Source organism: Perca flavescens, chromosome 14 (genome assembly GCF_004354835.1).
Source record: "Perca flavescens isolate YP-PL-M2 chromosome 14, PFLA_1.0, whole genome shotgun sequence".
Taxonomy (NCBI): Eukaryota; Metazoa; Chordata; class Actinopteri; order Perciformes; family Percidae; genus Perca; species Perca flavescens.
The window spans coordinates 5,373,927-5,389,648 of NC_041344.1; the positions used below are offsets into that span (position 1 = coordinate 5,373,927).

Sequence of the window (15,722 nt, forward strand, 5' to 3'; positions counted from 1 at the left end):
AGTGTTAAACCCCGCCTAGTGTCTCACCTAAATATAGCTGGCCAATCACTGCGGATGAATTGGCTATGGCTGGCGAGTTTGAAATTGGTATATAAATTCTAGGATGCAAAGGAGAAAGTTAATTGGATACATGAGGCCCTTACGCCAAAGCTCTTGCTAGAAAGTGTCATTATTTACCCATGAATACTACTGTCTCTATGAATGAACACACACATTCTTTGTATGTATCCTCCTCTTTCTCTCCTGTTGGAGCTTAACAAATAAAAACACACACTTCCTCCGCATCACCTATTTTTTTTTTTTTCTCCTTCACTCGTTACTCCTCTGTTTTGTTGTTTTTGTATCGCTCTCTTCTTGTTTCCTTTTTAGTTTTTTTCTCCTCCTCAACACCCACCCATGTCTCTGTTTGCCATCTTGATTCCTCTCACACTATCTCTTCTTGCTTTGTTTGTCTTTTTACGAGCCCCTCGAGGGTTCCCTTTGTCTCTGCCGCTCGCTCTGCGTTTCCATTTCTTCTTCTTCTTCCCTGCTCATTTTGTTTTCATCCCAGTTTGGATCGTTTGTAAGCGCAAATAGACTCGGCAGAAACTGGATCACAGAGCGTCTGCGTGACTTCCCCTCCGTTATTAACGGATAGCTCTGCTATCGGCACCTCTTACTTGTGTCCCCATCACGACCCGCGGAGGAAGATTAACTCCAACAATAGCAGAGACTTAACGTTGGGAAGTAAAAGTTCAGCCCTCTCCTTGCAGCAGATAAGTTTATTTTTTTTATTTTTTTCTCTCAGCCCTGTTGGCCCCGTATTCAAATCCCTGTTGCTTTTAATCACGCCGGGCTTGGGGAAAAACCTGTGGGCACTTACGTGCGAGCTACCATGGCAACCGGGTCACCTGGCGATGTGTAATGGCTCACCTTTTACTCTTCAATTAATGGCAGCTGATTTCTCTACACACACACACACACACATAGATGCACACTTATATTTCAGTCTTCATTTCTTTCATTTCTGATAGGTGGAGTTACAGTGAAAATAAGAGAAGTCTCACTTTCGCAAATTATATTATGGAGAAGAAAGACTCTCACAAGGGAAAAATATTAAGTAATAAAAATGTAAACATTCCACACCCCAATTAAGGAGAAGGCTGGTTTTATGTGTTTCTTATGGTCAACAAATCCCATAAAAAGACCCAAACAAATAATGTTATTCTGTCTCTGAATACTGTCTGACTTCCTGTCTGTTGCTTTTCCCATTGGTTCCTACTGAAGACGTAGCCGTTATGTTTAAAAAAACCTCAGAAATATATATTTTGTCTCTTTGTGATTATTTAGTTTAATTATTTTTAAAGACAAAAGTAATTTCCTAAAAACAGCTGGTCCCTGCAGTTCTTAACAGTTTTTTAAATTTTTTTTTAAAAAAGGGATTATTTTCGGTGGCGGATTAATGCACAGTTGGTGCTCTGGGAAGAATTAGGGGAAACTATCTGTCCTTAATACGCCTCTTGAATCTATTGCTTTCTCAAGGCAGTTTTGTACTGACATGTACTCCAATCGGTTGAAGAATACATTTACTAACACGAGTAGACATTTGACAGGAAGTTTGTTAATTTGACTCATTAAACTCATCCTGCATGTTTTAGGATTAGTGTTAAAGTCTGCCTCTTAGTGTTTAGGGCACTAAATGGCCTCGCCCCCTTCTACTGTATATCACAGACTTGCTATCGTTTCATGATCCTCCACAGCTGCCCTTTAAAATGTTACCAAGGTTGCCACAAAAACCCTTTGGTGATGCTACTTTTAGCCACCATGCCCGAAAAATATGGAACATTTTGTCTTTATATACTAGACTTGCTGACTGAGTGGACAGTTTTAAACGACAACTCAAAACATATCTTTTTAAAATAGCTTATAGCTAACCGCTTTCACTTTCTCCCTTCATCCTTGTGTATGTTTATAGTTTTCAACTTGTGTTTCTTTATTGTTTGTTGTTTTTTGCGGTTAAATTGTAAAGCACCTTGCCCTGCGTTTATTTTTGTTTGCATGAAAGTTGCTATATAAATAAAGTAGGAAAGAAAATGTAAATAGGAAAATTGAGATAGGAGTCTATTGATGTAATCTATTCTTTTTTGCAAAAAAAAGTAGAGCATTTCAATTCAGGAGCATGGATGTTTTCTTTCAGCTCTCTTCAGGTGATGGAAAATGCACTTTAGTTCCACTCCAACACACTCAGCTATGGACACATTTTCAAGGTGTACCATTCAGTAGCTGAGAAGTAAAAAGGACTGATGAAGTGTTTTTGTCAATCAAGGACTCTGGGAAACTGCCAGCAGTCAAATGCTGGTACGGTTTGTCCTGCGGTGGATACTGCAGGGCACATTTACCTGCTGCTGCAACAGGACACGGAACATCAGGCAATCACGAGGACACACACGCATAATCATCCCAGTCTCGCATTGCCAGACTTTCCTCCACAGCGCCGCAAAGGAGGGTCTGGCTAGTCCACACGGCATTCCGGGATGGGAGAAAAACGTGTTTTGGTTTATCGGCATTTCTTTAAACCAATCACGATCGAGGCAGTAATGGTGCCTCTGCGAAATAGCCTCGGGAAGGAACTTGTTTCGGTGGAACATGTGTACGTTCAAAAGGTTGGACAGATAGATTGGACAGATAGTCTAGCTAGCCATCTAGATTTACCCCTGCAGAGATCTGAGGAGCAGTTAAACATAGTCCTCAGAAATCCACCGGAGGTTAGAACGCCAACGCAAAGAAAGAGGGAGGTAATGGACGTCCGGCCGAAACGAGGGACATCCGGCGGAATTTTCGGCAGCAACGGCGCCATCCCAGAAATGAATTGCGTAGACAAAGAATACAATCATCCAAACAAAAGACACATTTCAACCCAAAATAGTCTTCCTTGGTTCAGTCAAAGCCGAAGAAGCTGTCTTTGACGTAACCAACCATCACCTGGAGTTTGTACAACCACGTGATGGATCACAAGAAAGAACTGCTGTTAATGAGTCGAGGAGTCTCACTTGGTCTGAAGATGGAATTTCATGTCGACGCTTCGTACAGACTGATGGCATCCTTTTGTGTCAATGCAGCTGATGGATAGATAGCCCGAAGTTGGTATCTCAGAGGTTTGGATCCATTCTCCAGGGATGTATTATCATGTATTTCACCCTCTTCTGCACCGGCTTGCCTGATAAACAATGATACCTAACAATTTACCTAACATAGGAACAAACCTGTATACCTAAACAAAGTTTGAATAAAAAGCCAAAGACCCAAACTGCATTCTTGTAACAAAGATGCAAACCTGCGTGTGCCGGTGAACCGTACATATTTCGATATTTACAAGGACACATCTACAAAATGTGTCTTCAGACGGCTGAAGCGTTTCACTACCTTGACACAATCTCATTGTCAAGCAAACCCTCCAAGAAAAAGGCAATCATAACCAAAACTTCACATGACCAGCAATCAAATCACAAATCAGAAATAACCCAGCTGTAATTATCAATCACATGTCTGACATTTAGACTAATCGCCGTCACGCTGAGAAGTGACCCAGATGAGATCAGAGATGGTGACTGTAATTACTCTGTGTTATTGTTGCAGGTCTCCGGCCGAGACACCACACCAGCTCGTGGGTCGATAAATCCCAGTCAAATGGCAATTAGTGTTTACGGATGCTGATGCCACAAGAGAAACAAACAGGAGCCAATATCTGGCTGAAGAAGAGAAAACAGCAGACTGTTGATTCAAACAGTGTGGATTTTACACAGAGATGAAATGTTTGCAGTTTAACCCTATCCCTAACCCTTTGGTTTGTTTCGGAAGGAAGATAAAACTGTCTTCAACTCAGTTCCAACAAGATGAGAATCTACAGCGGCTCTGTGAAGCCTGTAGTGGTGCTTTGAGCTGAATGCCTCCTTGCTTTGCCTCCACAGATGGAGCATTACACTCCTCTAACATTGTCGGATCAGCAGAAGAACCGTAGATATTGTCATCTTTATTCCACACATTCTTCTTCCTTGTCAAAACATGCCGCCTACGTTACCCACAATGCAACTGGACCACTCACAATTCAGTCCGGGACTGTGATGTGTTCGTGAATGTATTGTAAGAGCTGGATGCAGCGCCCCTAGACCAGAACGACTTCCGGTTCAAGCGAGGAGCAAGGAACTATCAAATACGTATCAAAATCCTATCGTGGCAGACTTTGTGATATCAGTAAATAGTGTATCGATGTAGCCTGGAGCAGAGATGAGCAGCGGGCTACAGAGGTCTTGTAAGATCACTTCTTAACCCTAACCCTAACCCTCCTCACTCCCGTTTTTTTTTTTTTTTTACTTTTCACAACTGTAAAGTTCAACCAACGCTGGAAATAAACTCTCGCAAGATCTGGCAACACGGATAAGCCAACGCCAACTAACGTTCACCAACGCCCTAACAAAACTAATGTTTGTGACTCGAAATATGTCTCCTGGCTGTGTTAAGTCACAGATTAGCAAAATTAAATATGGATGAATTATAGCAATGTAACTTTTCATCCATCCACAGGACGTTCACAACATTTTCAAAGGAATTCGGCCGCGCCCATTTAGGAGACAGAAGGTGTGTACCACATACCATTGGCACTGCGCGAAATGCTCTTTCTTTAGTTACAGAGAACTTTTGGTTGCGCTCTATCACCTCCTCTAAAACCACAAATGGCACACACCGATAGAGGTGTACTCCGTGACCCGGTGACATCACTGTTGGGTGTGGTTACAGGTGCAACGGAGCACACTGTGGTCAGAGGATCGGAGTGCCTTGCACAGCTGTTCGTGTTCTTGGGTCGACCCTCAAGTAACATCAGCATGCAGATACCTTCTGCTCCGGCAGGAATAAAAATCAAGTGCATAAATATTGTAGTGAAGGAGTTTAACAATTCAGCAGCATCGGTGTCCTTCAGCCGCTGCAAAAAAAAAAAAAACATGAATTATTTCAGTATATCAGTCATTCTGAAGGAGTCATTAGCTTCCGTTCGTCAGTAAATGCCTCTGAACTACAGAAGAGCCGGTGTGTAAAAGGTAGTTTGTCACCGCAGAACAGCGGTGACATTAATCCTTTAAAAATTACTTCAAAGTACATTTTTCAAATTCTGGGTGTAAGTCATTTTGTAAGTGAATATGTGTTTTTTTTTTTATTGAAAAGGCAAATGTCTTCATTTTAGGGGGAAAACCCAAACCGAATATAAATGAAGTAATACGTTTAGTGGAAGAAACTTTGTTCCCCTTCATCCGACCTCTGAGTCTCTTAAAGCTGCAAGGAATAAATGCATTTGAGAAAAAAGGTAAAAAAATAGTGATGGGAAGAGAGGAGAACAATCAGAATGGAAGCAGAGAGAAACGACCCGCCAGAGAAAAGAGAAGTAAACAAACCCCCTTCGTTGGCCCGGAGCTTTAATCTGAAGGATTTTTGCCGTTTGAGAAAAGCAAACCAACTTTTTACAAACGCACCCTGCAGGCTCGACTTTAACAACGTACCTCTGCTAAATCACTCTCAAACTTCAACTGCAGGCTTCGTCTCTGATTACTATCCGGCAATATGTCAGCATCTGACATGTGATTGAACTAAAGAATCAGGGCAGACAATGTGAGGGGGCAAAACCAACAGAATAGGCACATAGAGGGTGCTATAGCCAGGTCACAAATCACAAGGTATCGCATTGCCAGACCTGCACAGCGCTGTGGACATAGGTCTGGCTACACCACGGATGCATTCTGGGATAGGAGGGTAAAAAAAAACCCGCTCTGGGTTGTTTGTATTTCTTTAAACCAATTACAATCATCTTGGGGCGGCGCCAAGCTTCGGACGCAGTGACGGTGGCTCTGCAAAATAGTCTCTGGAAGGAACTTGTTTTGGTGGAACATTTGTACTCCGCAAAAGAAAATGCCACATACAATATTAAATGAAGTTAACTGTTGACACAATACATGTAACGTGAGCTATTTAACACTTGTGTTGTCTTCCCCTCAAACCTGCAACTTTTTATTTTCCTGGGTAAAAATTAAAAATTTACATTTTGGTCGCTTTCCGCGACGTTTTTGAAGCTTTTCCCAATGTTTGAGTCACTTTTTCAACGTTTTTGTCACTTTTCCCGAACGTTTTTTTTAAGCTTTATTCCAATATTTTTCTCACTTTTTTTCAGCGTTATTTCATCAATTATTATTATTATATTTTTTTTACTTCAAATGCTATAAAATTTTGTAAAACACCCAAATTCAATGAAATTGGTGAACTGATTTATTTTACTTGTGAGGAGTAATGGTTGTATGGAAGCATCCATGTTATTCCTTTTGACAATTTGGTTGAAAGAAAACCCAAATTTCTAACATAGACACTTTTTGAAAATGGGTCAAAATTGACAACATGACAACAGGAGGGTTAAATTAACTGATACATGGTTAAACCTCATTGGCTCTTACCAGTGTAACGCTGCGTGTACTTCGTCCACAGCAATGCCACCAATCGGTCCCAAAACGTCCCAGTAAAAGAGGAAATTTAAATGCCGTCAACATATTCTTTGTAAATCTTTACGATCATTCCCCGAAAGAACCGGTGGTTAGCTGCTAACGCTAGCTTTCGGGGCACTTGGTAAATCACTATTTCTACACCACTAACAAGGCTCAAAATAGCACCACACTTCCACAGTAGCATAATGAGGGTCCCTACATGTAAACCGAAGCATTGACAACTTTGTAACTTTGTAAATGTACAGACAGTTTATTAAAAAGATAGATTATAAAGACTGTAGCGTTCGTGTTTACCTTCGGGCGCCATCTTGGGAAACAGTCACGAGCAGTCGAACCACGAACGTGGGTTTGAGCTATGTTACTGATTACTGGTTGCATCTTTTTAATAAACTGTCTGTACACTTACAAAGTTCTCAATGCTTCGGTTTACATGTAGGGACCCTCATTATGCTACCGTTGAAGTGTGGTGCTATTTTGAGCCTTGTTAGTGGTGTAGAAATGGTGATTTACCAAGTGCCCTGAAAGCTAGCGTTAGCAGCTAACCACCGGTTTTGCGCTAACTTGTTAGAAGCTACAGACGCATTCGATTAGCATGAAAACATATCCCAGAGAACGGTTGACTCGGTACACGTGCGTTATTAACCCCTAGGTTTATTTTGTGCTGGAAGTGTACTTTAAGCCTAAATTAATGTAGTTTGTAAAATCTGATGTTTTATTATAAATTAAAGTAGCCAACAATATAACAGCCTACGAGTCCAGCTGAAATGATTAGACCATTAAACAATTAAATACAAAATTTGTTTCGACACTTTTGAAGCTTTTTTTTTCTTTCTTTCTTTTTTGATCTTTTTTTTAGGCTTTCAACCCTTTTTTCATTTCCAGTTTCTAAAATGCAAGGGTTTTTTTCTGCGTTGAGTACTTTTAATACGTTTAAGTACATTTTCCCAACGATACTTTATGCTACTTTTACTTAAAGGAAAACGCCACCGTTTGTTGAAATAGGGCTTATCACGGTCTCCCCTGGCTGTAGATTTTGTGATTTGATTTATTTTGGATTTGACAAACAACATAATCCAAAGGATAGCATGTTAAAGTGTAAACACTTATTTCCAACATGGTCCTTGGTGTTAAAACATGCAACACATAACAAAGACCTATTTCTGGTCAAAGACAATAACATATAATACAGATCATCCAAGGTTTGAAAGCATTCTAAAATCAAAGAATCCTAAATCACATAAAATAATCAGTCTACTCTAACTAAAAAATATTGGCTACTCTATTCCATAAAAATGCCTTAACCTTGTGTCTGAAAGCCCCCCTGATATTTACAATTTTGAGGGAAAGTGGCAGATTATTCCACAATGTTATACCTGTATAAAAAAAAAGAACTTCTAGCTGCATTGTTGACTCTGGGCACTTTACAAGAACGGACACTGGCCTTAGTATTGTGATTATGCTGTGTATGAACCATTTTTATATGGGAATGTAAATATTTGGGAGCAGAGCCATTTATAACATTATACATATGATTCAACTTTAACTGCTCCACTCTAACATGAACTGGCAGCAACCCTACCCTTTTAAAAGCATCTATACCAATATGAGTCCAGGGTGGTGCATTTAACAGGTAGTGAATAACATTATTTTGCATCACTTGCAGTCTATTTTTAAGTTTAACTGATAATCCACAGTACCAAGCAGAACAGATAGGTGGGCCAACACATTTTTTTTCTCAGTGCAAGTAATTAGGTTGTTTTTTTGTCTTTTGCTGGCTCACTTTTACATGCTAACCGGCAACATAGGATTCCATTCACTACGCTAAGCTAACTAGCGGTGGCGCTGCCGGTGTTGCACCGGACTAAAAACGATGCATGCACAAACAATGCGTTGGCCCACCTATCTACAGCTAGGGGAGACCGTGATAAGCCCTATTTCAACAAACGGTGGCGTATTCCTTTAAGTCACATTTTCAATGCAGGACTTTTACTTGTAACAGCTTAATTTTACATTGTGGTAAAATATTACAATAGTACTTGTACTTCAAGTAAAGAATCTGAAAACTTCTTCCACCGCTGGTCTCGTCTTTGTTCAACCTGCTACCTCCACATCGCAGCTCTCCCCTCGAACCAAGTCTTATGTCTTCAGGGTGGCCCGCTCCGAGATAAATCAATACGCCCTTCCAAAACATGGACGCACAATGTACACACTGGTCCATGTGTTCGCCTGTGAAAACACACCGGCCACCAGAGGTTTGCAGCGTTGTGATTCGCCCCACCCCCTCCCCCCACCCTGGGCCGACAGAGCAATGTGTTGTTTTCAGTCTCCGTTTGGTCACGTCTTGTCAAATCAGTCGACCTACCTGACCCCCCCTCCTCCCCCCAGAGTCCAGACTACCACATCTCGTATCAAAGAATATCAAATGCATGAAGCTTTTAAAGGTGGGAAGTGACAAGAAAAACCTGTCTGTCCATTTCTTTCTAAAGTTACACACTGCCTCAGGAGGGAGGGGAGAGGGGAGGGGGGGGATACAATCTGGTCTGCAGAGCTCCCTTTTGCTTCCATAAAAGGAGTTTTTATCGCCGCGTCTCAGGTTGAATCCAGAACAAAACGCACAGCGGCGGCAGGACTCGCTCTAAAACCTCTTTACATAAATACAAGATGACTTTTCTGCACCGGCGGGCAGGGAAACGGGAGCAGAAGGCGCTTCACCCCCTAGCCCCCCACCCCCTCCCCCCAACCTGGGGGTTGAAAAGTGAAGTTGAAACAGCATAATTTGATATTAAATTTGAGCGGAGCTTGTTCTCACGGCTCAGAGTTGGTAAACAGGGCTGTCATGGGGAACATTCACGCACACACACACACACACACAAAAAGAGGAATGGCACGAGTTAATCACAAACTGCAACAAATAGGGGCCGTACGAACACCTTCAGGGAAATCCTATTCGGAGAGATTCATTAAAGGGTTAAATAATTGTGTGTCTTTACAGCATTGTTAGCACATGTGTGTGTGTGCGTGCACATTAGCGCACGTGCATGCGTGTGTGCGTGCATGTGTCTTTCCAGCATTGTTAGCGCGCGTGTGTATGTGTGTGTCTTTCAAGCATTGTTAGCACGTGTGTGTGTGTGTGTGTGTGTGTGTGTGTGTGTGTCTTTCTAGCATTGTTAGCACATGTGTGTGTGTGTGTGTGCATGTGTGTCTTTCCAGCATTGTTAGCGCGTGTGTGTGTGTCTTTCCAGCATTGTTAGCCTGTGTGTTTGTGTCTGTCTGTGTGTGGTCGCAGCAGTGACCCTGAGAACCAGATATGGTTTAAACGGAGATAGTGTCTAAACACTGCTGAGACTCTCTATCTCCCCTCTCATCTTCATCCTCCCTCTCTCTTTTCCTCAGAGGGCATTCTGGGAAGTGACTGAGCTCTACCTCTCTATCTGTTTGGGATCTAACAAGCATCATTCCCCACGAATATCATTGTTGTTCTTTCGCTCCTTTCTGTGCTGGTCCGAGGATTTTGTCAATTTTGGATGGAGCCAAAACTTGCCCCACATTCTCCACAGTGTGCATTTAAGCCATCACCCCCTGTTAGCATCCCATTGACTCCCATTCATATTGGCGCCACTTAGACAGTGAATAACTGTACATCTGAAGCGTTTAAAGACTTTATTTGTCTGTTGTTTATTTCTAAAGAAACACAACCAAGTATAAAAGGCTCCATTACCTTGTACCTCACGTTATGGCTCCGTAGCAGACGTTTTTGTAAAAATTGGCTAACGATTGTGTCATAACCACGCGACTTACTGTCACATAGTAGAGGAATTACCGTATAGTACAGGAGAAGCTCGTAGGGAGTTTCGACTTACATTAGCTGTTTAAGTTTAATTACTAATGTTAACTAGCATTTTAGTTAGCAATAATTAGCCTGTGCCCATGTTATCTCCTTACATATACCTACGCTCTCCGTCTCTGTAAGATTGGGAATGATTGAGATTTCTCTTGGCACAGCTACCAGAAGACTTCCAACTTTCAGACAGGTTGCTCACGTCACATCTTCATCGGCGAGCTCAGTTTGCGGCTACGCCATAACGCTCAGCGCTCGCCGGAAAAGCGCTTCTAATAGCCTTCACTGGTCTCCGTCCAGAGACACGGGATCTGTTGTTCCATTTCTTTTACTGTCTTCGGTCTTCGTCATTTCAAAAGCAAATGTATTCCCTAAAATGGCCCACAACCTCTGTGTGGAACAAGAACATCACTTACCCTGGACTGGGAAAAAAAACGTTCAGCGATCACGTTTGCTGTGAAGCGTATTTGGTACAACCATTTGGCTCTATATTATAATGTAGTTCTTAGGTGACATGGTTCCCCCCCCCAGGGAAGACTGCGAGGTGTCAAACACAGATCCTCAGATGTCTTCGTATACAACCATTCCCAGAGCAGCACGGACCATCTGGCTCTCTTTTGTCTTTTCTTAAAGTGCAGGAACCCACAACAGTCCTTTTGAGGAAGGACACGATAAATGGCCTCCTAGTTCGCCCCGGGGGGCGTTAATTATTTAGGACACACAAATCAAATCCAGAACAAACTCCAGCGGCAGTGGCATCGGCGGTAGCTGCCTTTCTGCTTGTTACTGAGCCTGAGCAGCGCGTTCACTTTGATTTCCAGCCTCGTTGTGATGGGGATCTTTGCTCTGCAGCCTTACAGCTCAGTGTCCACTGGAACAAGGAAATAAGGAAGGATGAGTTAACGCTGCAAAAAAGAAAATCCATCTTAAAGCTCGTAATCAAGTCCTGAGCCTGAACGTTGTTCTTTTCTGTCTCTCTTTTGTAGGAGAAAGGATTCTCATCTGGTACTAAGGTCAGGTTGCAGCAGCGGACATTATTTACTTCCTGGTATTAAAACGTGATCTTCCCCCTGGATACACGTTTCCATTGACTGAACTAGCCGATTGCCCTCTCCTTGCGTCTCCAATCTGCTACCTGCCGCATTTTTTTTTTCTCCCTGCGCCCTTTAATGGTCCCATGGCATGAAAATGTCACTTTATGAGGTTTTTCTAACATTAATATGCGTTCCCCCAGCCTGCCTATGGTCCCCCAATGGCTAGAAATGGCGATAGGTGTAAACCGAGCCCTGGGTATCCTGCTCTGCCTTTGAGAAAATTAAAGCTCAGATGGGCCGATCCGGAATCTTCCCTTTATGATGTCATAAGGGGAAAGGTTACCTCCCCTTTCTCTGCTAAGGTTTATATAAAAGAGACTTCAGATACAGTATTAGGGGACCACTAAGGTTTATATAAAAGAGACTTCAGATACAGTATTAGGGGACCACTAAGACCTATATAAAAGAGACTTCAGATACAGTATTAGGGGACCACTAAGACCTATATAAAAGAGACTTCAGATACAGTATAAGGGGACCACTAAGGTCTATATAAAAGAGACTTCAGATACAGTATTAGGGGACCACTAAGGTTTATATAAAAGAGACTTCAGATACAGTATTAGGGGACCACTAAGGTCTATATAAAAGAGACTTCAGATACAGTATTAGGGGACCACTAAGGTCTATATAAAAGATACAAACCACTAAGGTCTATATAAAAGAGACTTCAGATACAGTATTAGGGGACCACTAAGGTCTATATAAAAGAGACTTCAGATACAGTATTAGGGGACCACTAAGGTCTATATAAAAGAGACTTCAGATACAGTATTAGGGGACCACTAAGGTCTATATAAAAGCATCCAAAGAACACCATGTCATGGGACCTTTAAAGTGCAAAGCGGGCGAGTCAGCGGGGGAGGCGGCTACAGAAATAAACATGGCAGGTGCTACTGTACACGGCCTACCATTTCTAGTAGGTGGAAAAAGAAGCGATGACGATGTCGTTTTTTTTTTTCTATACGCTGCAGCTGCTCCAGACGCTTCGCTCTGCTCCATGTTCAAATCCAAGGACATTAAATCTATTTTTGGGGTCATCTCGCTGCTGCTGATGTTTTTCTCTTCTCACACTCTGTACAGGTTGTTTTTCACCTGGCTGACATTCAATCATTGTTGTCCCATTTACATCTGCAGACGAGGGCAGTTTGTATCTGGATCATTACAAACTCGCTTTGCCAGATCCTTCCTCCACAGCGCTGCGGAGGAGGGTCCGGCTAGTCCACACAGCATCCCCGGGATGGGAGATGGTTTATTGGCATTTCTTTAGACCAATCACAATCATCTTGGGGCGGTACTAAGCGCCGGACGGAGCAACGGTGCCTCTGCAAAATAGCCTCGGGAAGGAACTTGTTTTGGTGGAACGCTGTGTACGTTCAAAGCTTGTTTTAATTGTGCAACAGAAACCTCAGATTGGAAAAAAAGCCAAAGGTAACGGCAGAATTTCTGTCGGCAATAGACCAATCCTGGAAGTGGAACGTCGTGGATATAGACAAATCTGATGACACCATTTGCATTTACGCCTGTTTTTGTGCTCTGAAGGGTTTTCACTGCTTTACGTTACACGACAGAAGTGATCCAGCGACGCTGGTCCTGACTCCGATGGGTTTTTATATATTTACAATTACACGCAAGTGGCGGTCAGCGCGCCCCCAGTTTGGAGAAACAGGCTGGAGTACCGACACAGAAGCTAAGCATTGTACTTCTGTAGACGGGGGCAGCAGCTAATTGTGTTTTAGACATCTATATCATGTTTAAGTGGACGCTATATTTAGAAGAGACTGTCCTCCCCCCAAAAAGAGCTCCCAGACGTCATTTGTTCAAGCAAAAAAAACAACAACCTATATTTACATTTATAGTAGCGGCGTCCTCTAGTTGCCGTAGAAATTAAGACAAGAGCAAAGCAGGAAGTAAGGTGACGAGATTTTAGAGCACCAAATCAACACAACACAGGACTTTCACTCGGTAGCGCGGGGCTCAAGTCCGGTGAAACTAAAAGTAAATGGCGAGGGTTTTTTCAACTTGACTTAAGTGCCGTGACTTCTGATTTTACCCCAAACCTATCTTTTTCTAAACTTAACCGAGTAGTTTTGATGCCTAAACATAACCAAAGTCCGACCATATAACAACGTTAAAGACGTGTTTAAAACCGCGACCGATGTTCTCTGGTTTAGATATGAGGTCATATTTCCGCCACTGCTAGGGGCGCTAATTTATGATACGCTCCCTTTAGTGATTATAGGGTAGGACAACGGATTCTCACTCCCATCTCGTAAAATACGGACGCTTGGTCAGGTGCCTTTGTCGTTGTTATTGACACTAAAAGTGTCCTTTAGCGTAATATAACGCGCTTTATCTAAACGTGCTTGGTCAGGACTATTGGCATCCCTTTTTACACGGTTATGTTAAGGAACAAACGACCCATATCGCCGTATATGGTTTGGAGGACTTATTGATTTGGAATATTTTCAGCGCTTTACCAGCCCTGATTAAGTTTACACGGTGGTGGGGGGAAGAAGTTGCTTGTCTACGCTGCTGCCGCGATCGGTTAGTGTGTTGGTGTTATTGCGTGACTCTGGTGTTTTAAAAGGATTAGGGACTAACAAAACTAACAAACTAACTACCCGACAGAGGCAGCAGGTTAGAGCAGCAACTCCTATGTCCTGCAAGGTAAAAACTGTTTTTTTTCTCTCAAAGGAGTCTCGTGGCTTTGAAGAGAACATAGAGAATTGGCAGTTTGACAGACATAAAGTGGTGAAAATATTCTAAATATAGCATACACTTAATTTGACATGCTCTTTAACTCGCTTGTGTGTAATGCAGTGTACAGTTTTGCAGTCTCTGCGAGCTTTGAGAGTAAACTGTTACTATGGCCGAACAAATGCGATGACTACATACGATGAAACTTCAAAATCAAGTGAAAGTGAGATCCAAAAACACGCCTGCGATTGCCGCTGATCGCCATAAGTGCTGATTATAAGACAAAACGGAGATCTTTGATATTGTAACTTTAAGTATATTGTGACAAGTGGAAATACGTATCGTTCTAAACCGATAAATGATCGTTATTCAACTGCACATCACCATAGAAATAATCATTCAATTGCAGTCGTGACTTACATATGTGAAAATATAAGTGTATCACTTACACAACGTCTAGAATGTAGGATCTCAGGTTTCGTCACATTTCCATAATTTTCTACACTGATACATTTGTCAAACCATGTTCTGTTTACTTAGCTTCCAAACGCAGCATCCTGAACAGCTGTCGTTTGTCCAAAAATACCATCAAAACAAGGAAAAATGTTCAACGCATGTGTTCGTAAGAAGGTGTGTAAGGAACTGAGGACAACTGCCATCTGAATGTCTTCGGGATGAGGAGATGCATATAAATAGCCCACTGGCTGTCAGAGTATTTGTAGCTGTAGGGCAAAAGAAAATGCTAATGCAGAGATGGGTGTGAAGTGTGTTGAATGAAAAGTTTCTCCCACCAAACAACAACAAAAATAGTTGCCCGCCCTGAAATAACCATGGAAAACATCGCAAATATGAACAATCAAGTATTTTAGAGGATAATATAGCTATAGAAAATGACAACTATCTGCAGTTTTCGGCTTTTATACTTGTGTTTGAAAACTGCAAAAGCCTCCTGCTTCCCTGAAGTTCCAGGTGTGGCATCATGTTGCCTTCCCAAGAAACAACAAAAGGTAAAAATGCGGGCTCCAACGGGACATCATGGTGCGTTCAGGTGCACCTCGTAATGCTGTTGCCTTTAGGGTGACCAGACAGGAAAAATCCAAGCAGTTTATTAGAGCAAAAGTCTCAAAAGCAAACTCTCGAGTAGTTCTAGTCTGATTGAACATTAAAAAGTTGTCATGGTGGTTTTTAATTGAGTCGTGCTGCAGCCAGCTCCCTTCATCACTTGAGTTCATGATTTTAATGATTTTTTATTTGTATTTTCGGGTTTACAAGACAGACAGTTGAGTTTCTGAATAAAAATAATGAAATAATTTTGATGCAGAGTTTTGAAATTCATGTCAAGTGCAGGCAGCCACCAGAAGGAGTGATTGGATTGGATGTTGCTGATGTTAAAGCGCATGACATGACAGACAGTTGGTCGGAGTTTTGAAATTCATGTTACAATCCCAGTCACTTACATAAAGTTGAGGCATAGCCTACAGCTTATTAAATAAACACTGGTATTGGATCGGTATTGGCCGATACCCAACGCCCAGGTACTGGTATCGGCACTGAAAAAGTCGGATCGATGCA

General features: G+C 42.1%; 1 protein-coding gene across 1 annotated transcript in view; it reads left to right on the forward strand.

Moving 5' to 3' along the window:
* The window catches only part of LOC114568120 (glutamate receptor ionotropic, kainate 5), a 107,931-nt gene that overhangs the window by 6,288 nt on the left and 85,921 nt on the right, over positions 1–15,722 (forward strand). The window lies entirely within an intron of this gene.